Source organism: Dendrobates tinctorius, unplaced genomic scaffold (assembly GCF_039654945.1).
Source record: "Dendrobates tinctorius isolate UK_male_01 unplaced genomic scaffold, ASM3965494v1 ptg000103l, whole genome shotgun sequence".
Taxonomy (NCBI): Eukaryota; Metazoa; Chordata; class Amphibia; order Anura; family Dendrobatidae; genus Dendrobates; species Dendrobates tinctorius.
The window spans coordinates 14,274,263-14,298,484 of NW_027361771.1; positions in this window are offsets into that span (position 1 = coordinate 14,274,263).

Genomic DNA, 24,222 nt, shown 5'->3' on the forward strand with positions numbered 1-24,222 from the left:
ACATTTCTACCAAAAATGAGGAAGGCTGGTGGAAGAGGCCATGGAATTGGGCGGGGGTTGGCAGCTGGTAATGATGGTGTTGGATCTGATGGTAGTGGCAAGAGCAAAATAGGACCGAATGCAGGAGGTGTTGAGCCTGCGTCATCGTCTGGCTCCATAAGGCTTCGAAGGCTTAGTTTTCTAGGAGTTGGCAAACCGCTTTTAAAGCCAGAGCATCAGGAAAAAGTTTTGTCTTACATTGCTGACTCAGCCTCCAGCTCTATCGCCTCCTCTTCTTCAGTTGTAAAAAGTAAAAGCACTGAGTCATCATTGGAGGCTCATGTTCATGAACCACACCTTTCCTTGTGTCCTTCACCCCAACCAAGATTGAAGGATGACGCAGGCCATACTACTGATTACTCCATGGAGCTGTTTTCACATACCATGCCTGGATTATCAAGTCAAATGGTGAATTACCCAGGCCAAGATGAATCTGACATGGAGTGCACTAATGCACAGCCGCTGATGGATGATTCTGCTGGTACATTCACTCAGAGCACTACATTGTCCTCGCAGTGTACAGAGCCAGATTCTGACCCTGATGAGACTCAGGTGCCCCTTCCCGCACACTATACCACCATACACGGTGACACAGAGGAAGGTGCACATGACATTGAAGAGGAGGTGATGGATGACCCAGTTGTTGACCCAGATTGGCATCCATTGGGGGAAGAGGGTGCTGCTTCCAATAGCTCAGATGAGGAGCATCCACAGCAGACATCGACATCGCAACAGCTGTTATCTGGCAGGCCCGAAGCACTCCAAAGACAGGTTCCAAAAATCAAAAGAGTTGCTGGACAGCTTGTCCAGAGGGTCAAAACATCACAGCGTGCTAGGCCGCAAAATGTCTGCCAAAGTAGGAAGAGTGCAGTGTGGCACTTTTTTGAACAAAATCCTCATGATCAGGCCAAGGTTATCTGTAAGAAGTGCGCAAAGACCTTTAGCCGAGGGAAAAATCTGAAAAATTTGAATACCAGTTGCATGCTTAGACATTTAAACACCATGCACTTGCAAGCGTGGACACAACACCAAACCTCAAGTGCCACATGTGCAACTGATCACAACGAAGGTAGTCAGCAACGCTACATTATTTCCCACACTGTAAGCCCACCGGTTAGCACAGCAGCAAATGTTGAGGTGTCGTTGCAAGGCCACAGCAGTCAGGGAATCCCACTTTTATATCAACGAAAGACTGATTCTAGGCCATCAGAAAGAGCACCAACTCCATCACCTTCATCAACCCTCTCTCAGTCCGCCCTGTCCACCGCTACTTCCACCATATGCAGCTCTCAAGTCCAGCTCACCCTCCCAGACACTATGAGTAGGTCAAGAAAGTACTCAGTCTCTCATCCGCGTACACTGGGTTTGAACGCCCACATTGCCAAACTAATCTCGTTTGAGATGATGCCCTTTCGGTTGGTGGAAAGCGCAGCTTTCCGCGAACTCATGGCCTATGCAGTACCATGCTATGACCTACCCAGTCGCCACTTCTTCTCTCGCAAAGCTATCCCAGCCCACCACCATCATGTGAAAGACCGCATTGTCCATGCACTCAAGCAGTCAGTGAGTGGAAAGGTGCACCTCACAACAGATGCATGGTCTAGTCGGCATGGCCAGGGCCGTTACGTGTCCATCACTGCGCACTGGGTTAATGTGGTGGATGCAGGGTCCACAGGGGACAGCGGTGGTGGGACAGTGCTGCCTAGCCCACGGTATAGGAAACAGTTGGCTGTAGGCGTTCGACCCTCCTCCTCCTCCTCCAGAAGCGAAAGCTCGTCCACAGAGCGCAGTCGTACGAGCACTCCATCTGCAGCTGCCACTGTTGCACACGAGGTGTCCCCCTATCGAGCAGCTAGTGGAAAGCGTCAGCAGGCTGTGTTGCAGATGATGTGTTTGGGCGTCAGACACACCGCCGAGGTGCTGGCCGAGTACTTGAAGCGACAAACTGAGTCATGGCTGGGCAGTGTACATCTTGAGGCAGGCAAGGTAGTTAGTGATAACGGCCGTAATTTTGTGGCAGCCATAGCCCTTTCAAAACTCAGCCACATACCTTGCTTGGCTCACACCTTGAACCTGGTGGTGCAGTGCTTCCTCAAAAATTATCCGGAGTTAACAGCCCTGCTCCAGAAGGTGCGAAGACTGTGCGCGCACATCCGCCGGTCGCCTGTACACTCCGTTCGTATGCAGAAGCTGCAGCGATTGCTCCACCTTCCCAACCACCGCCTCATTATCGACATTGCAACAAGGTGGAACTCCACCCTGCACATGGTGGAGCGGCTGTGCGAGCAGAGGCAGGCCATAATGCATTTGTGGGAGGATACACGGCCAGGCACTTTGAGAGCAGACATGGAGTTGACAGGTGTGCAGTGGTCGAAGCTGAAAGACCTCTGTAAAGTCCTTCAGTGTTTTGAGGAATGCACACGGCTGGTAAGCGCAGACGACGCCATCCTAAGCATGAGCATCCCACTTATGCGTCTGCTCATGCAAACTTTGACGCACCTTAAGGAGCAGGCTTCTGCAGCCAATGTTGATGAGGAGGAAGAGGAGGAGGGAATGCTTGATGACAGTCAGCCATTGTCTGCTCAGGGACCTCTCCTGGACGAGGTGGAGGAAGAAGAGGAGGAGGAGGAGGAGGATGATGGGGATGATTACTTAGGGGAGGAGGATGCATCTCGTGGGGCAAGTGAAAATGTTGGCGTGGCAAGGTCTGGTACAGGGTTTGTGCGTGACTGGAGGGATGTGGATTTGCCAGAAAGTGCTCCTCCAACCAGCACTCGCAGTGCATCATTGACACCGGGAACATTGGCCCACATGTCAGATTATGCCTTGCTGATCCTAAAAAGGGACCCCCGCATTGCCAAAATGATGAACGATGACGACTACTGGTTGGCTAGCATCCTGGATCCACGCTATAAAGGCAAATTACAAAACATCATGCCACAGGAGAACCTTGACCTAATATTGGCTAATAAACAAGCAACTCTGGTAAATCGGTTGCTTGAGGCATTCCCAGCACACAGCAGCGGTGATGGTTCTCACACGAGCCGTACGGGCCGGGGGCAGCTTGCCAGAGGTGTTCGTGGTGCACACAGCAGAAGTGACGTTGGAGACAGGGGTTTCATGACAATGTTGTGGACTGATTTTTCAAGTACCGCTCACACAACTGGTAATACTGCATCGATGGAAAGTGACAGGAGACAGCAGTTGTCAACTATGGTTACAAACTACTTTTCCTCCCATATCGATGTTCTCCCACACAGGTCATTCCCCTTTGACTATTGGGCCGCTAAACTGGACACCTGGCCTGAATTGGCACAATATGCCTTACAGGAGCTCGCTTGCCCAGCTGCAAGTGTGCTATCGGAAAGAGTCTTCAGTGCAGCTGGATCAATCCTGACAGAAAAAAGGACCCGTCTGTCAACCCAAAATGTGGATGATCTAACCTTCATTAAAATGAACCACGCATGGGTTTCCAAGGATTTTGTCCCACCTTCCCCTGATGACACATAGGGTGACAGAAAAATGGCTTGCTTTGGTCCACCTCTTCCTGGGACTTGACCTATTTCACCTTTTGCATCAGCTGAATGTCCAACATCAACATATGACACTTTCTAAAACTCCCTAACTGTGCTGCCTCCCCCTCCCATGGCCGGGGTCACAACCTAGCGCACGACACCGTGCGAGTGCCGTTGCCCTGTACAGGTGGGTAGGCCGAATCTAGGGCGCGGGCACTGGCACAGGGTCCCTCATAGTGCAATCAAGTGTCTCTGACGGTGGTGGTGCACACCCGCCGTCAGACACACCGCCGTACTATGAGGGGCCCAGTGCCAGTACCGACGCCCACGAGTGGGCCCCCCTTGCTTGGGCAGGGCCCCAGCATTTGCAATCTTTACCTCTCCCTGCTCCTCCGCTGTGTAGTCTGGGCCGTTAAATCCATACTGTGCCTGACACCGTTTGAGCCTGCCTCCTGATGTATAGACATATATTTTGAATGTGTACGCTATCCATACATGTTATCCGGGGATACGGTACCCTTTCTAACCTTTGTGCAATCACGTGCAATCCATACTGGGCCTAACACCGTCTGAGCCTGCCTCCTGATGTATAGACATATATTTTGAATGTGTACGCTATCCATACATGTTATCTGGGGATACGGTACCCTTTCTAACCTTTGTGCAATCATGTGCAATCCATACTGGGCCTAACAGCGTCTGAGCCTGCCTCCTGATGTATAGACATATATTTTGAATGTGTACGCTATCCATACATGTTATCTGGGGATACGGTACCCTTTCTAACCTTTGTGCAATCATGTGCAATCCATACTGGGCCTAACACCATCTGAGCCTGCCTCCTGATGTATAGACATATATTTTGAATGTGTACGCTATCCATACATGTTATCCGGGGATACGGTACCCTTTCTAACCTTTGTGCAATCACGTGCAATCCATACTGGGCCTAACACCGTCTGAGCCTGCCTCCTGATGTATAGACATATATTTTGAATGTGTACGCTATCCATACATGTTATCTGGGGATACGGTACCCTTTCTAACCTTTGTGCAATCATGTGCAATCCATACTGGGCCTAACACCGTCTGAGCCTGCCTCCTGATGTATAGACATATATTTTGAATGTGTACGCTATCCATACATGTTATCTGGGGATACGGTACCCTTTCTAACCTTTGTGCAATCATGTGCAATCCATACTGGGCCTAACACCGTCTGAGCCTGCCTCCTGATGTATAGACATATATTTTGAATGTGTACGCTATCCATACATGTTATCCGGGGATACGGTACCCTTTCTAACCTTTGTGCAATCACGTGCAATCCATACTGGGCCTAACACTGTCTGAGCCTGACTCCTGATGTATAGACATATATTTTGAATGTGTACGCTATGCTATCCATACATGTTATCCGGGGATACGGTACCCTTTCTAACCTTTGTGCAATCACGTGCAATCCATACTGGGCCTAACACCGTCTGAGCCTGCCTCCTGATGTATAGACATATATTTTGAATGTGTACGCTATCCATACATGTTATCCGGGGATACGGTACCCTTTCTAACCTTTGTGTAATCACGTGCAATCCATACTGGGCCTAACACCATCTGAGCCTGCCTCCTGATGTATAGACATATATTTTGAATGTGTACGCTATCCATACATGTTATCCGGGGATACGGTACCCTTTCTAACCTTTGTGCAATCACGTGCAATCCATACTGAGCCTAACACCGTCTGAGCCTGCCTCCTGATGTATAGACATATATTTTGAATGTGTACGCTATCCATACATGTTATCCGGGGATACGGTACCCTTTCTAACCTTTGTGTAATCACGTGCAATCCATACTGGGCATAACACCGTCTGAGCCTGCCTCCTGATGTATAGACATGTATTTTGAATGTGTACGCTATCCATACATGTTATCCGGGGATACGGTACCCTTTCTAACCTTTGTGCAATCACGTGCAATCCATACTGGGCCTAACACCGTCTGAGCCTGCCTCCTGATGTACAGACATATATTTTGAATGTGTACGCTATCCATACATGTTATCCGGGGATACGGTACCCTTTCTAACCTTTGTGCAATCACGTGCAATCCATACTGGGCTTGACACCGTTTGAGCCTGCGTCCTGATGTATAGACATATATTTTGAATGTGTACGCTATCCATACATGTTATCTGGGGATACGGTACCCTTTCTAACCTTTGTGCAATCATGTGCAATCCATACTGGGCCTAACACCATCTGAGCCTGCCTCCTGATGTATAGACATATATTTTGAATGTGTACGCTATCCATACATGTTATCCGGGGATACGGTACCCTTTCTAACCTTTGTGCAATCACGTGCAATCCATACTGGGCCTAACACCGTCTGAGCCTGCCTCCTGATGTATAGACATATATTTTGAATGTGTACGCTATGCTATCCATACATGTTATCCGGGGATACGGTACCCTTTCTAACCTTTGTGCAATCACGTGCAATCCATACTGGGCCTAACACCATCTGAGCCTGCCTCCTGATGTATAGACATATATTTTGAATGTGTACGCTATCCATACATGTTATCTGGGGATACGATACCCTTTCTAACCTTTGTGCAATCATGTGCAATCCATACTGGGCCTAACACCGTCTGAGCCTGCCTCCTGATGTATAGACATATATTTTGAATGTGTATGCTATCCATACATGTTATCTGGGGATACGGTACCCTTTCTAACCTTTGTGCAATCACGTGCAATCCATACTGGGCCTAACACCATCTGAGCCTGCCTCCTGATGTATAGACATATATTTTGAATGTGTACGCTATCCATACATGTTATCCGGGGATACGGTACCCTTTCTAACCTTTGTGCAATCACGTGCAATCCATACTGGGCCTAACACCGTCTGAGCCTGCCTCCTGATGTATAGACATATATTTTGAATGTGTACGCTATCCATACATGTTATCCGGGGATACGGTACCCTTTCTAACCTTTGTGCAATCACGTGCGATCCATAATGGGCCTGACTCCGTTTGAGCCTGCCTCCTGATGTATAGACATATATTTTGAATGTGTACGCTATCCATACATGTTATCTGGGGATACGGTACCCTTTCTCACCTCTGTGCAATCACGTGTAATCCATACTGGGCGTGAGAACGGCTGGCGAGCTGTTAAGCAAGCTACAGCACCTGTGGTTTGCACACGTAAGTTTTTCATTTTTTCAGGAATGACGGCTAGGCCTAATTCCGGAACTGCGGTTGACCTGCACTTACTGGGAAATCATAGTTCGCGGGTAATAATTGTAATCAGTGATCCCCATCACTAACGTTGTTCAGCGGGTTATCTGCACCTGTAAGCGACAAACGCTGGCCTTTTCAGTGTAGCGCACATGCAGCCACGGACATGTAAGGGCATGACACACCAGTTATTGGCCAATCTCATGTGCCAGAGCCTCACGTGTCCCTCTAGTAAGCCGGACTCGGACCGCGGGGCATGACGGAGTCTCGTTCGTTAACGGAATTAAGCTTGCAATGTGTGCATCTGTTCTGTAGCTGGCATGGTTGAGGTTTCCCAGGTGGAGTCGAATTTAACCGTAGGCTCCACTCCTGGTGGTGCCCTTCTGGCATTCCTTTAAGGTTCAGCTTTGCAACCATACTGCCCACGTAAAACAAACACTTTGCCTTCATGAACGCTGTTTGGAGGGTCATGACTCGTGGGAATAACGCCGCCCAATCAGTTAACCTGCTAGAGAGATCGTTCGTTGCTCCCAAGCATGACATCACACTCTCTAGGAGGAAGGTAATGCCACTGTGGCGACCGTACTCCTGGGGGCGACACAAGTGCACTGATGCCCAGCCACTGCTCGATGAATCTGCTGGTACATTGACCCAGACCACTACATTCCCCTCGCACGCTACACGGCCTGAATCTGACCCTGATGAAACTCAGGTTACCCTTCCCATATACAGTTCCATCTTACACGGTGACAAAGAGGAAGCTGCAGATGAAAGTGCAGGTTCGGCCCACCCGCCATCAGACACACCACCGTACTATCAGGGGCCCTGTGCCAGTGCCGTCGCCAATGAGTGGGCCCCCCCTGCTTGCTCAGGATCACAGCACTTGCAAAGTTGAAATACTGTGCAGTGAGATGGAAGATGGGGACGACGAGGAGTCCAGACAAGTACAGGGATTCCCTAGCGAGGAGACTTATTTGATTGTTTTCAATGTTGGGACAGCAATTTTTGGGGAGCACTATACTCTGGAGAATGATAGATGGGGCCCACCATACACTGGAACATTCCAAAGGTGGACATCAGACACTGGAGCAGCATTTACAGGGCCCATTATACACTAGAGCATTAGAAATGGGGCCCATTATGTTTGGAGCATTATTTGGGCCCATAAGACAGTGGAGCTTCATCCATGGGGACCAACATATACTGTAGCATTATGTTGAGCTCATCATATACTGTTTCAAACATTATATGGGACCAATGATTCTGTATGGAGAAATAGATGGGCCTCGTCATGAGATGTAAAAAGTGAAGTATTTTTCATTGTACTATACCGCTATTTCTCTGCCGTATCGGAGCATGATGAGTTGTGGTATGTGTTAAAGGGGCGCTCTTTTGCCCAGGGCACATGAAAACCTGGAGCCAGCCCTCCCCCCCCACAACTGTAGCCAAATAACCCCCATTTTTCAGTGTGTAACTTGTATTATGAAGTTAATTAAGGTTGACAACCTTAAGTAAGAAGAATTGATGCTTTTGGCATTCAAATGGGCACTGTAGGTGTGCTTCCTGTCCTCCTCTCACTGCCGACTTTTATTCCCCATTGACTTACATTGGGTTTCGTGTTTCGGGACGACCCCGACTTTTCCCTATAATCGGACGATCTTGCTCGACCCGACTTTTGGAAAAGTCGGGTTTCACGAAACGAAACGCGACCCTAAAAAACCAAAAGTCCCTCAACTCTAGTTAGGAGTATTGAGGGGGTTCGGGTAGAGTTAATTCTATTAATAATGTTGATAAGCCTCCTAGTGCTGTCAGATGTTTGTCTGCCTTCAATGAAGCCTGATTGGTCATCGTTGAATTAGTTTTGGTAGGATTCCTTTTAATCTTGTGGCTAGTATTTTGGAAAAGATTTTTATATCTGAATTTATCAGGGAAATTGGGCGAAAGTTTTTCACTTCTTCTAGATTATTTGGTGTCTTGGGAATCACAAAGAGAGTTGCTTCCAACATCTGCCCAGGGAAAGTCCCACCCCCCGAAACTTGGTTAAAAATTTTTGCCATATAAGGGATAAGAATATCTGCAAAATTTTTGAAGCATTCGTTTGTTAGACCGTCTGGGCCAGGCGATTTTTGTAACTTTAGTGAGTTTACCGTTTCTATAATTTCTGAGATTGGTATAGGTGAGTTAAGTTGTGAAAGGTCTGGTGGGCTGATTTTAGGAAGTTGTAGTTTCTTAATGAACTCATTTATTTTTTGGGGATCTGGTGGAGGAATTGCGTTCTCTCCGTTTAAGTTATATAGTTTTCTATAGTAAGATGCGAATTCCTCTACAATATCAGTCGGGTGTTGTTTTGTATCTCCGGCTGCGTTTTTAATTTTGTATATTCTACTACGGACTCTCTCATTCTTCAGTTTGGACATCATGAATCTCGTTGGCTTGTTCGTTTCAGAGTATACTTTAAACGTCAATACTTTAACGATTTTATCAAAGTCATCAAGGATAGCCCTATTTAATTCTTGTCTCAAATTGAGGATTTCCCTGTAAATTTGCTGTGATTTTATGTTAGTTTTAGAGAGATCATTTTCCTTTGAATTTATTTGTTTTTGTATAGATTTAATTTTTTCTCTTTTTTTCGAATTGTGTCTTGCTGCAAATTGGATCAATTTCCCTCTTATTACCGCCTTATGTGCGCACCACACTGTGAGTGGGTTCACCTCCTCTGTGTCGTTTTCTTTAAAATATTGTTTTAATGTCGTGGCAATTTCGTTTCTATATTCTGGAATGTTCAGTAGGAAATTATTGCACCTCCATAATGTGTAATTTTTTAAAAAAGGGCCAATCCACATTTCTGATACGATGGGAGAGTGGTCCGAGATTGATCTGTCTAGTATGGATGAGTTTTTTATTTTAGTGAGAGTGAATATGTCTGTGAGAAGCAAGTCTATTCTCGCAGAAGTTTTATGTGCTGATGAGAAATGTGAATACTCTCTGGATGAAGAGTTTAGACACCTGAATGTGTCGTATAGTTCGTTATTTTGAATCCATTTATTAAGACTACCCGATAATTGGCGAGTTGAAGAAGTGGAGTCCAAATCTCCGTCAGGCACCATATTAAAGTCTCCCAGAATGAACAAATTGCCCTTCTTTTTTAACTGTACTTTCCTCATCACTTTATTGAGAAAACTCAGTTGTTTTGTGTTAGGGCAGTACACATTAACAATTGTACATTGAGACGAGTTAATTTCACAGATCAGAATATGGTACCTGCCGGCGGGGTCCACCACCTCCTCTATAAAATGTAATGGCACTGTGTTTTTTATTAACGTGATTACTCCTGCCTTTTTTTGGGAGATGAGGATGAGAAAGAGTGTAGAAAGTCCCTGTGGGTGAAGTTTGGATGATTACCTTTTTTAAATTTCGATTCCTGAATGCAGACGACTAGAGTTGAGCGAAACGGGTCGAAAAATTTCACAAGTCGCCGACTTTTGGCAAAGTCGGGTTTCATGAAACGAAACCTGACCCTAGGATGAGGTCGGCCACGAGGTCGGCGACTTACGCACCAAAGTCGCGTTTCAAAAGTTTGTTTTGCGCTCTTTTTCAGCCAATCAGGATCCACGGACACTGTTGGCAACGTGATGACATAGGCAGGGGTCACCACCATCTTTCAGAAGGACATGCAAGTGATTGGCTTGCTTTGGTGGGCGTCACAGGGGTTATAAAAGGGCGTGCACGCCGACCGCAATCTTACTTCTGCCGATCTTAAAATAGGGAGAGGTTGCTGCTGCTGATTCTGTAGGGAGAGCGTTAGGCAGGGAAGAAGAAAAAAAAACTGCTTCTGCTGCTAGCGATTTTGCCTGTACAACACACCAGTCACTGTGTGTGCAGTGCAAGGGGAGGCTATATTGTGGTGGATCAGCGGTGTTGGTTGTTAGGCTGCCTTCTAAGGCTTCCTGACAGCTGCATTGCTGTTTACCCACTGCTCTGCAAACTGCTTTTTTGAAAGCAATCCAAATTTTTTTTTTTGTCCTGCTGAGGTACTGAGCGTGCATTTTTTCACACCATATAGCGGTGTACGCTCCTCACACAGTACCATGTAACGGCTGTTATCACAGCCACAGTGAAGCTATCTGTGTGTCACTCTGTGAGAATAAGTCGAGGACATGTTCTGTTCTTACAGACCTGCACCTGCTAGTTTTGTCTAGCTTTCAAACAGTTAAATATATTTGCTGTTTGATCACATTCAAAACTATAGAGAGACAGCGTGTGTCAGTCCGTATACTTAAAAAACACGGAGCTTGACAATTTTACGTACACCGGACAGCTGTGTACGTGCACGCTCCTCTCAGTACCGTGTAACGGCTGTTATCACGGCCACAGTGAAGGTATCTGTGTGTCACTCTGTAAGAATAAGTCAAGGACATGTTCCGTTCTTACAGACCTGCACCCACTAGTTTTGTCTAGCTTTCAAACAGTTAAATATATTTGCTGTTTGATCACATTCAAAACTATAGAGAGACAGCGTGTGTCAGTCCGTATACTTAAAAAACACGGAGCTTGACAATTTTAAGTACGACGGACAGCTGTGTACGTGCACGCTCCTCTCAGTACCGTGTAAAGGCTGTTATCACGGCCACAGTGAAGCTATCTGTGTGTCACTGTGGAAGGATAAGTGGAGGACTTGTTCCGTTCTTACAGACCTACACTCTAGGGAGATTCCTATTCTGCCCAATTCTACATACACCTTGTAGTTTGTGATACACTAGCCAATTTCTGCATGTGACATAGCGCTCTGATATTCAGTGGGCCTCACACAATCCAAAAGTGTCCAGTGTCCACTAGTGTGTGCAGAAATTCAAAATCTCTGTGATCCTGTAGTCACTTTTTTCACACCTGTGCCATCGAGCCTGTGACATAGCGCTCTGATATTCAGTGGGCCTCACACAATCCAAAAGTGTCCAGTGTCCACTAGTGTGTGCAGAAATTGAAAATCTCCCTTATCCTGTAGTCACTTTTTTCACCCCTGTGCCATCGAGCCTGTGACATAGCGCTCTGATATTCAGTGGGCCTCACACAATCCAAAAGTGTCCAGAGTCCACTAGAGTGTGCAGAAATTCAAAATCTCTGTGACCCTGTAGTCACTTTTTTCACACCTGTGCCATCGAGCCTGTGACATAGCGCTCTGATATTCAGTGGGCCTCACACAATCCAAGAGTGTCCAGTGTCCACTAGTGTGTGCAGAAATTGAAAATCTCCCTTATCCTGTAGTCACTTTTTTCACACCTGTGCCATCGAGCCTGTGACATAGCGCTCTGATATTCAGTGGGACTCACACAATCCATAAGTGTCCAGTGTCCACAAGTGTGTGCAGAAATTTAAAATCTCTGTGATCCTGTAGTCACTTTTTTCACACCTGTGCCATCGAGCCTGTGACATAGCGCTCTGATATTCAGTGGGCCTCAAACAATCCAAAACTGTCCAGTGTCCACTAGTGTGTGCAGAAATTGAAAATCTCCCTTACCCTGTAGTCACTTTTTTCACACCTGTGCCATCGAGCCTGTGACATAGCGCTCTGATATTCAGTGGGCCTCACACAATCCAAAAGTGTCCAGTGTCCACTAGTGTGTGCAGAAATTCAAAATCTCTGTGATCCTGTAGTCACTTTTTCACACCTGTGCCATCGAGCCTGTGACATAGCACTCTGATATTCAGTGGGCCTCACACAATCCAAAAGTGTCCAGTGTCCACTAGTGTGTGCAGAAATTCAAAATCTCCCTTATCCTGTAGTCACTTTTTTCACATCTGTGCCATCGAGCCTGTGACATAGCGCTCTGATATTCAGTGGGCCTCACACAATCCATAAGTGTCCACTGTCCACAAGTGTGTGCAGAAATTTAAAATCTCTGTGATCCTGTAGTCACTTTTTTCACACCTGTGCCATCGAGCCTGTGACATAGCGCTCTGATATTCAGTGGGCCTCACACAATCCAAAAGTGTCCAGTGTCCACTAGTGTGTGCAGAAATTCAAAATCTCCCTTATCCTGTAGTCACTTTTTTCACACCTGTGCCATCGAGCCTGTGACATAGTGCTCTGATATTCAGTGGGCCTCACACAATTAAAAAGTGTCCAGTGTGCACTAGTGTGTGCAGAAATTCAAAATCTCTGTGATACTGTAGTCACTTTTTTCACACCTGTGCCATCGAGCCTGTGACATAGCGCTCTGATATTCAGTGGGCCTCACACAATCCATAAGTGTCCAGTGTCCACAAGTGTGTGCAGAAATTTAAAATCTCTGTGATCCTGTAGTCACTTTTTTCACACCTGTGCCATCGAGCCTGTGACATAGCGCTCTGATATTCAGTGGGCCTCACACAATCCAAAAGTGTCCAGTGTCCGCTAGTGTGTGCAGAAATTTAAAATCTCCCTTATCCTGTAGTAACTTTTTTCACACCTGTGCCATCGAGCCTGTGACATAGCGCTCTGATATTCAGTGGGCTTCACACAATCCAAAAGTGTCCAGTGTCCACTAGTGTGTGCAGAAATTCAAAATCTCTGTGATCCTGTAGTCATTTTTTTCACACCTGTGCCATCGAGCCTGTGACATAGCGCTGTGATATTCAGTGGGCCTCACACAATCCATAAGTGTCCAGTGTCCACAAGTGTGTGCAGAAATTCAAAATCTCTGTGATCCTGTAGTCACTTTTTTCACACCTGTGCCATCGAGCCTGTGACATAGCGCTCTGATATTCAGTGGGCCTCACATAATCCAAAAGTGTCCAGTGTCCACTAGTGTGTGCAGAAATTGAAAATCTCCCTTATCCTGTAGTCACTTTTTTCACAAATGTGCCATCGAGCCTGTGACATAGCGCTCTGATATTCAGTGGGCCTCACACAATCCAAAGTGTCCAGTGTCCACTAGTGTGTGCAGAAATTCAAAATCTCTGTGATCCTTTAGTCACTTTTTTCACACCTGTGCCATCGAGCCTGTGACATAGCGCTCTGATATTCAGTGGGCCTCACACAATCCAAAAGTGTCCAGTGTCCACTAGTGTGTGCAGAAATTCAAAATCTCCCTTATCCTGTAGTCACTTTTTTCACACCTGTGCCATCGAGCCTGTGACATAGCGCTCTGATATTCAGTGGGCCTCACACAATCCATAAGTGTCCAGTGTCCACAAGTGTGTGCAGAAATTTAAAATCTCTGTGATCCTGTAGTCACTTTTTTCACACCTGTGCCATCGAGCCTGTGACATAGCGCTCTGATATTCAGTGGGCCTCACACAATACAAAAGTGTCCAATGTCCACTAGTGTGTGCAGAAATTCAAAATCTCTGTGATCCTGTAGTCACTTTTTTCACACCTGTGCCATCGAGCCTGTGACATAGCGCTCTGATATTCAGTGGGCCTCACACAATCCAAAAGTGTCCAGTGTCCACTAGTGTGTGCAGAAATTCAAATTCTCTGTGATCCTGTAGTCACCTTTTTCACACCTGTGCCATCGAGCCTGTGACATAGCGCTCTGATATTCAGTGGGCCTCACACAATCCAAAAGTGTCCAGTGTCCACTAGTGTGTGCAGAAATTGAAAATCTCCCTTATCCTGTAGTCACTTTTTTCACACCTGTGCCATCGAGCCTGTGACATAGCGCTCTGATATTCAGTGGGCCTCACACAATCCAAAAGTGTCCAGTGTCCACTAGTGTGTGCAGAAATTCAAAATCTCTGTGATCCTGTAGTCACTTTTTTCACACCTGTGCCATCGAGCCTGTGACATAGCGCTCTGATATTCAGTGGGCCTCACACAATCCAAAAGTGTCCAGTGTCCACTAGTGTGTGCAGAAATTCAAAATATCCCTTATCCTGTAGTCACGTTTTTCACACCTGTTCCATCGAGCCTGTGACATAGCGCTCTGATATTCAGTGGGCCTCACACAATCCAAAAGTGTCCAGTGTCCACTAGTGTGTGCAGAAATTCAAAATCTTTGTGATCCTGTAGTCATTTTTTTCACACCTGTGCCATCGAGCCTGTGACATAGCGCTCTGATATTCAGTGGGCCTCACACAATCCATAAGTGTCCAGTGTCCACAAGTGTGTGCAGAAATTCAAAATCTCTGTGATCCTGTAGTCACTTTTTTCACACCTGTGCCATCGAGCCTGTGACATAGCGCTCTGATATTCAGTGGGCCTCACACAATCCAAAAGTGTCCAGTGTCCACTAGTGTGTGCAGAAATTCAAAATCTCCCTTATCCTGTAGTCACTTTTTTCACACCTGTGCCATCGAGCCTGTGACATAGCGCTCTGATATTCAGTGGGCCTCACACAATCCAAAAGTGTCCAGTGTCCACTAGTGTGTGCAGAAATTCAAAATCTCCCTTATCCTGTAGTCACTTTTTTCACACCTGTGCCATCGAGCCTGTGACATAGCGCTCTGATATTCAGTGGGCCTCACACAATTCATAAGTGTCCAGTGTCCACAAGTGTGTGCAGAAATTCAAAATCTCTGTGATCCTGTAGTCACTTTTTTCACACCTGTGCCATCGAGCCTGTGACATAGCGCTCTGATATTCAGTGGGCCTCACACAATCCAAAAGTGTCCAGTGTCCACTAGTGTGTGCAGAAATTCAAAATCTCCCTTATCCTGTAGTCACTTTTTTCACACCTGTGCCATCGAGCCTGTGACATAGCGCTCTGATATTCAGTGGGCCTCACACAATCCAAAAGTGTCCAGTGTCCACTAGTGTGTGCAGAAATTCAAAATCTCTGTGATCCTGTAGTCACTTTTTTCACACCTGTGCCATCGAGCCTGTGACATAGCGCTCTGATATTCAGTGGGCCTCACACAATCCAAAAGTGTCCAGTGTCCACTAGTGTGTGCAGAAATTCAAAATCTCTGTGATCCTGTAGTCACTTTTTTCACACCTGTGCCATCGAGCCTGTGACATAGCGCTCTGATATTCAGTGGGCCTCACACAATCCAAAAGTGTCCAGTGTCCACTAGTGTGTGCAGAAATTCAAAATCTCCCTTATCCTGTAGTCACTTTTTTCACACCAGTGCCATCGAGCCTGTGACATAGCACTCTGATATTCAGTGGGCCTCACACAATCCAAAAGTGTCCAGTGTCCAATAGTGTGTGCAGAACTTCAAAATCTCTGTGATCCTGTAGTCATTTTTTTCACACCTGTGCCATCGAGCCTGTGACATAGCGCTCTGATATTCAGTGGGCCTCACACAATCCATAAGTGTCCAGTGTCCACAAGTGTGTGCAGAAATTCAAAATCTCTGTGATCCTGTAGTCACTTTTTTCACACCTGTGCCATCGAGCCTGTGACATAGCGCTCTGATATTCAGTGGGCCTCACACAATCCAAAAGTGTCCAGTGTCCACTAGTGTGTGCAGAAATTCAAAATCTCCCTTATCCTGTAGTCACTTTTTTCACACCTGTGCCATCGAGCCTGTGACATAGCGCTCTGATATTCAGTGGGCCTCACACAATCCATAAGTGTCCAGTGTCCACTAGTGTGTGCAGAAATTCAAAATCTCCCTTATCCTGTAGTCACTTTTTTCACACCTGTGCCATCGAGCCTGTGACATAGCGCTCTGATATTCAGTGGGCCTCACACAATCCAAAAGTGTCCAGTGTCCACTAGTGTGTGCAGAAATTGAAAATCTCACTTATCCTGTAGTCACTTTTTTCACACCTGTGCCATCGAGCCTGTGACATAGCGCTCTGATATTCAGTGGGCCTCACACAATCCATAAGTGTCCAGTGTCCACAAGTGTGTGCAGAAATTTAAAATCTCTGTGATCCCGTAGTCACTTTTTTCACACCTGTGCCATCGAGCCTGTGACATAGCGCTCTGATATTCAGTGGGCCTCACACAATCCAAAAGTGTCCAGTGTCCACTAGTGTGTGCAGAAATTCAAAATCTCCCTTATCCTGTAGTCACTTTTTTCACATCTGTGCCATCGAGCCTGTGACATAGCGCTCTGATATTCAGTGGGCCTCACACAATCCATAAGTGTCCAGTGTCCACAAGTGTGTGCAGAAATTTAAAATCTCTGTGATCCTGTAGTCACTTTTTTCACACCTGTGCCATCGAGCCTGTGACATAGCGCTCTGATATTCAGTGGGCCTCACACAATCCAAAAGTGTCCAGTGTCCACTAGTGTGTGCAGAAATTCAAAATCTCCCTTATCCTGTAGTCACTTTTTTCACACCTGTGCCATTGAGCCTGTGACATAGTGCTCTGATATTCAGTGGGCCTCACACAATTAAAAAGTGTCCAGTGTCCACTAGTGTGTGCAGAAATTCAAAATCTCTGTGATACTGTAGTCACTTTTTTCACACCTGTGCCATCGAGCCTGTGACATAGCGCTCTGATATTCAGTGGGCCTCACACAATCCATAAGTGTAAAGTGTCCACAAGTGTGTGCAGAAATTCAAAATCTCTGTGATCCTGTAGTCACTTTTTTCACACCTGTGCCATCGAGCCTGTGACATAGCGCTCTGATATTCAGTGGGCCTCACACAATCCATAAGTGTCCAGTGTCCACAAGTGTGTGCAGAAATTTAAAATCTCTGTGATCCTGTAGTCACTTTTTTCACACCTGTGCCATCGAGCCTGTGACATAGCGCTCTGATATTCAGTGGGCCTCACACAATCCAAAAGTGTCCAGTGTCCGCTAGTGTGTGCAGAAATTCAAAATCTCCCTTATCATGTAGTCACTTTTTTCACACCTGTGCCATCGAGCCTGTGACATAGCGCTCTGATATTCAGTGGGCCTCACACAATCCAAAAGTGTCCAGTGTCCACTAGTGTGTGCAGAAATTCAAAATCTCTGTGATACTGTAGTCACTTTTTTCACACCTGTGCCATCGAGCCTGTGACAAAGCGCTCTGATATTCAGTGGGCCTCACACAATCCATAAGTGTCCAGTGTCCACAAGTGTGTGCAGAAATTCAAAATCTCTGTGATCCTGTAGTCACTTTTTTCACACCTGTGCCATCGAGCCTGTGACATAGCGCTCTGATATTCAGTGGGCCTCACACAATCCATAAGTGTCCAGTGTCCACAAGTGTGTGCAGAAATTTAAAATCTCTGTGATCCTGTAGTCATTTTTTTCACACCTGTGCCATCGAGCCTGTGACATAGCGCTCTGATATTCAGTGGGCCTCACACAATCCATAAGTGTCCAGTGTCCACAAGTGTGTGCAGAAATTTAAAATCTCTGTGATCCTGTAGTCACTTTTTTCACACCTGTGCCATCGAGCCTGTGACATAGCGCTCTGATATTCAGTGGGCCTCACACAATCCAAAAGTGTCCAGCGTCCGCTAGTGTGTGCAGAAATTTAAAATCTCCCTTATCCTGTAGTAACTTTTTTCACACCTGTGCCATTGAGCCTGTGACATAGCGCTCTGATATTCAGTGGGCTTCACACAATCCAAAAGTGTCCAGTGTCCACTAGTGTGTGCAGAAATTCAAATTCTCTGTGATCCTGTAGTCACCTTTTTCACACCTGTGCCATCGAGCCTGTGACATAGCGCTCTGATATTCAGTGGGCCTCACACAATCCAAAAGTGTCCAGTGTCCACTAGTGTGTGCAGAAATTCAAAATCTCCCTTATCCTGTAGTCACTTTTTTCACAAATGTGCCATCGAGCCTGTGACATAGCGCTCTGATATTCAGTGGGCCTCACACAATCCAAAAGTGTCCAGTGTCCACTAGTGTGTGCAGAAATTCAAATTCTCTGTGATCCTGTAGTCACCTTTTTCACACCTGTGCCATCGAGCCTGTGACATAGCGCTCTGATATTCAGTGGGCCTCACACAATCCAAAAGTGTCCAGTGTCCACTAGTGTGTGCAGAAATTCAAAATCTCCCTTATCCTGTAGTCACTTTTTTCACACCTGTGCCATCGAGCCTGTGACATAGCGCTCTGATATACAGTGGGCCTCACACAATCCAAAAGTGTCCAGTGTCCACTAGTGTGTGCAGAAATTCAAAATCTCTGTGATCCTGTAGTCACTTTTTTCACACCTGTGCCATCGAGCCTGTGACATAGCGCTGTGATATTCAGTGGGCCTCACACAATCCATAAGTGTCCAGTGTCCACAAGTGTGTGCAGAAATTCAAAATCTCCCTTATCCTGTAGTCACTTTTTTCACATCTGTGCCATCGAGCCTGTGACATAGCGCTCTGATATTCAGTGGGCCTCACACAATCCATAAGTGTCCACTGTCCACAAGTGTGTGCAGAAATTTAAAATCTCTGTGATCCTGTAGTCACTTTTTTCACACCTGTGCCATCGAGCCTGTGACATAGCGCTCTGATATTCAGTGGGCCTCACACAATCCAAAAGTGTCCAGTGTCCACTAGTGTGTGCAGAAATTCAAAATCTCCCTTATCCTGTAGTCACTTTTTTCACACCTGTGCCATCGAGCCTGTGACATAGTGCTCTGATATTCAGTGGGCCTCACACAATTAAAAAGTGTCCAGTGTCCACTAGTGTGTGCAGAAATTCAAAATCTCTGTGATACTGTAGTCACTTTTTTCACACCTGTGCCATCGAGCCTGTGACATAGCGCTCTGATATTCAGTGGGCCTCACACAATCCATAAGTGTAAAGTGTCCACAAGTGTGTGCAGAAATTCAAAATCTCTGTGATCCTGTAGTCACTTTTTTCACACCTCTGCCATCGAGCCTGTGACATAGCGCTCTGATATTCAGTGGGCCTCACACAATCCAAAAGTGTCCAGTGTCCGCTAGTGTGTGCAGAAATTCAAAATCTCCCTTATCCTGTAGTCACTTTTTTCACACCTGTGCCATCGAGCCTGTGACATAGCGCTCTGATATTCAGTGGGCCTCACACAATCCAAAAGTGTCCAGTGTCCACTAGTGTGTGCAGAAATTCAAAATCTCCCTTATCCTGTAGTCACTTTTTTCACACCTGTGCCATCGAGCCTGTGACATAGCGCTCTGATATTCAGTGGGCCTCACACAATTCATAAGTGTCCAGTGTCCACAAGTGTGTGCAGAAATTCAAAATCTCTGTGATCCTGTAGTCACTTTTTTCACACCTGTGCCATCGAGCCTGTGACATAGCGCTCTGATATTCAGTGGGCCTCACACAATCCAAAAGTGTCCAGTGTCCACTAGTGTGTGCAGAAATTCAAAATCTCCCTTATCCTGTAGTCACTTTTTTCACACCTGTGCCATCGAGCCTGTGACATAGCGCTCTGATATTCAGTGGGCCTCACACAATCCAAAAGTGTCCAGTGTCCACTAGTGTGTGCAGAAATTCAAAATCTCTGTGATCCTGTAGTCACTTTTTTCACACCTGTGCCATCGAGCCTGTGACATAGCGCTCTGATATTCAGTGGGCCTCACACAATCCAAAAGTGTCCAGTGTCCACTAGTGTGTGCAGAAATTCAAAATCTCTGTGATCCTGTAGTCACTTTTTTCACACCTGTGCCATCGAGCCTGTGACATAGCGCTCTGATATTCAGTGGGCCTCACACAATCCAAAAGTGTCCAGTGTCCACTAGTGTGTGCAGAAATTCAAAATCTCCCTTATCCTGTATTCACTTTTTTCACACCAGTGGCATCGAGCCTGTGACATAGCACTCTGATATTCAGTGGGCCTCACACAATCCAAAAGTGTCCAGTGTCCAATAGTGTGTGCAGAAATTCAAAATCTCTGTGATCCTGTAGTCATTTTTTTCACACCTGTGCCATCGAGCCTGTGACATAGCGCTCTGATATTCAGTGGGCCTCACACAATCCAAAAGTGTCCAGTGTCCACTAGTGTGTGCAGAAATTCAAAATCTCCCTTATCCTGTAGTCACTTTTTTTACACCTGTGCCATCGAGCCTGTGACATAGCGCTCTGATATTCAGTGGGCCTCACACAATCCATAAGTGTCCAGTGTCCACTAGTGTGTGCAGAAATTCAAAATCTCCCTTATCCTGTAGTCACTTTTTTCACACCTGTGCCATCGAGCCTGTGACATAGCGCTCTGATATTCAGTGGGCCTCACACAATCCAAAAGTGTCCAGTGTCCACTAGTGTGTGCAGAAATTGAAAATCTCACTTATCCTGTAGTCACTTTTTTCACACCTGTGCCATCGAGCCTGTGACATAGTGCTCTGATATTCAGTGGGCCTCACACAATCCATAAGTGTCCAGTGTCCACAAGTGTGTGCAGAAATTTAAAATCTCTGTGATCCCGTAGTCACTTTTTTCACACCTGTGCCATCGAGCCTGTGACATAGCGCTCTGATATTCAGTGGGCCTCACACAATCCAAAAGTGTCCAGTGTCCACTAGTGTGTGCAGAAATTCAAAATCTCCCTTATCCTGTAGTCACTTTTTTCACATCTGTGCCATCGAGCCTGTGACATAGCGCTCTGATATTCAGTGGGCCTCACACAATCCATAAGTGTCCAGTGTCCACAAGTGTGTGCAGAAATTTAAAATCTCTGTGATCCTGTAGTCACTTTTTTCACACCTGTGCCATCGAGCCTGTGACATAGCGCTCTGATATTCAGTGGGCCTCACACAATCCAAAAGTGTCCAGTGTCCACTAGTGTGTGCAGAAATTCAAAATCTCCCTTATCCTGTAGTCACTTTTTTCACACCTGTGCCATCGAGCCTGTGACATAGTGCTCTGATATTCAGTGGGCCTCACACAATTAAAAAGTGTCCAGTGTCCACTAGTGTGTGCAGAAATTCAAAATCTCTGTGATACTGTAGTCACTTTTTTCACACCTGTGCCATCGAGCCTGTGACATAGCGCTCTGATATTCAGTGGGCCTCACACAATCCATAAGTGTAAAGTGTCCACAAGTGTGTGCAGAAATTCAAAATCTCTGTGATCCTGTAGTCACTTTTTTCACACCTGTGCCATCGAGCCTGTGACATAGCGCTCTGATATTCAGTGGGCCTCACACAATCCATAAGTGTCCAGTGTCCACAAGTGTGTGCAGAAATTTAAAATCTCTGTGATCCTGTAGTCACTTTTTTCACACCTGTGCCATCGAGCCTGTGACATAGCGCTCTGATATTCAGTGGGCCTCACACAATCCAAAAGTGTCCAGTGTCCGCTAGTGTGTGCAGAAATTCAAAATCTCCCTTATCATGTAGTCACTTTTTTCACACCTGTGCCATCGAGCCTGTGACATAGCGCTCTGATATTCAGTGGGCCTCACACAATCCAAAAGTGTCCAGTGTCCACTAGTGTGTGCAGAAATTCAAAATCTCTGTGATACTGTAGTCACTTTTTTCACACCTGTGCCATCGAGCCTGTGACAAAGCGCTCTGATATTCAGTGGGCCTCACACAATCCATAAGTGTCCAGTGTCCACAAGTGTGTGCAGAAATTCAAAATCTCTGTGATCCTGTAGTCACTTTTTTCACACCTGTGCCATCGAGCCTGTGACATAGCGCTCTGATATTCAGTGGGCCTCACACAATCCATAAGTGTCCAGTGTCCACAAGTGTGTGCAGAAATTTAAAATCTCTGTGATCCTGTAGTCATTTTTTTCACACCTGTGCCATCGAGCCTGTGACATAGCGCTCTGATATTCAGTGGGCCTCACACAATCCATAAGTGTCCAGTGTCCACAAGTGTGTGCAGAAATTTAAAATCTCTGTGATCCTGTAGTCACTTTTTTCACACCTGTGCCATCGAGCCTGTGACATAGCGCTCTGATATTCAGTGGGCCTCACACAATCCAAAAGTGTCCAGCGTCCGCTAGTGTGTGCAGAAATTTAAAATCTCCCTTATCCTGTAGTAACTTTTTTCACACCTGTGCCATCGAGCCTGTGACATAGCGCTCTGATATTCAGTGGGCTTCACACAATCCAAAAGTGTCCAGTGTCCACTAGTGTGTGCAGAAATTCAAAATCTCTGTGATCCTGTAGTCATTTTTTTCACACCTGTGCCATCGAGCCTGTGACATAGCGCTGTGATATTCAGTGGGCCTCACACAATCCATAAGTGTCCAGTGTCCACAAGTGTGTGCAGAAATTCAAAATATCTGTGATCCTGTAGTCACTTTTTTCACACCTGTGCCATCGAGCCTGTGACATAGCGCTCTGATATTCAGTGGGCCTCACATAATCCAAAAGTGTCCAGTGTCCACTAGTGTGTGCAGAAATTGAAAATCTCCCTTATCCTGTAGTCACTTTTTTCACAAATGTGCCATCGAGCCTGTGACATAGCGCTCTGATATTCAGTGGGCCTCACACAATCCAAAAGTGTCCAGTGTCCACTAGTGTGTGCAGAAATTCAAATTCTCTGTGATCCTGTAGTCACCTTTTTCACACCTGTGCCATCGAGCCTGTGACATAGCGCTCTGATATTCAGTGGGCCTCACACAATCCAAAAGTGTCCAGTGTCCACTAGTGTGTGCAGAAATTCAAAATCTCCCTTATCCTGTAGTCACTTTTTTCACACCTGTGCCATCGAGCCTGTGACATAGCGCTCTGATATACAGTGGGCCTCACACAATCCAAAAGTGTCCAGTGTCCACTAGTGTGTGCAGAAATTCAAAATCTCTGTGATCCTGTAGTCACTTTTTTCACACCTGTGCCATCGAGCCTGTGACATAGCGCTGTGATATTCAGTGGGCCTCACACAATCCATAAGTGTCCAGTGTCCACAAGTGTGTGCAGAAATTCAAAATCTCCCTTATCCTGTAGTCACTTTTTTCACATCTGTGCCATCGAGCCTGTGACATAGCGCTCTGATATTCAGTGGGCCTCACACAATCCATAAGTGTCCACTGTCCACAAGTGTGTGCAGAAATTTAAAATCTCTGTGATCCTGTAGTCACTTTTTTCACACCTGTGCCATCGAGCCTGTGACATAGCGCTCTGATATTCAGTGGGCCTCACACAATCCAAAAGTGTCCAGTGTCCACTAGTGTGTGCAGAAATTCAAAATCTCCCTTATCCTGTAGTCACTTTTTTCACACCTGTGCCATCGAGCCTGTGACATAGTGCTCTGATATTCAGTGGGCCTCACACAATTAAAAAGTGTCCAGTGTCCACTAGTGTGTGCAGAAATTCAAAATCTCTGTGATACTGTAGTCACTTTTTTCACACCTGTGCCATCGAGCCTGTGACATAGCGCTCTGATATTCAGTGGGCCTCACACAATCCATAAGTGTAAAGTGTCCACAAGTGTGTGCAGAAATTCAAAATCTCTGTGATCCTGTAGTCACTTTTTTCACACCTGTGCCATCGAGCCTGTGACATAGCGCTCTGATATTCAGTGGGCCTCACACAATCCAAAAGTGTCCAGTGTCCGCTAGTGTGTGCAGAAATTCAAAATCTCCCTTATCCTGTAGTCACTTTTTTCACACCTGTGCCATCGAGCCTGTGACATAGCGCTCTGATATTCAGTGGGCCT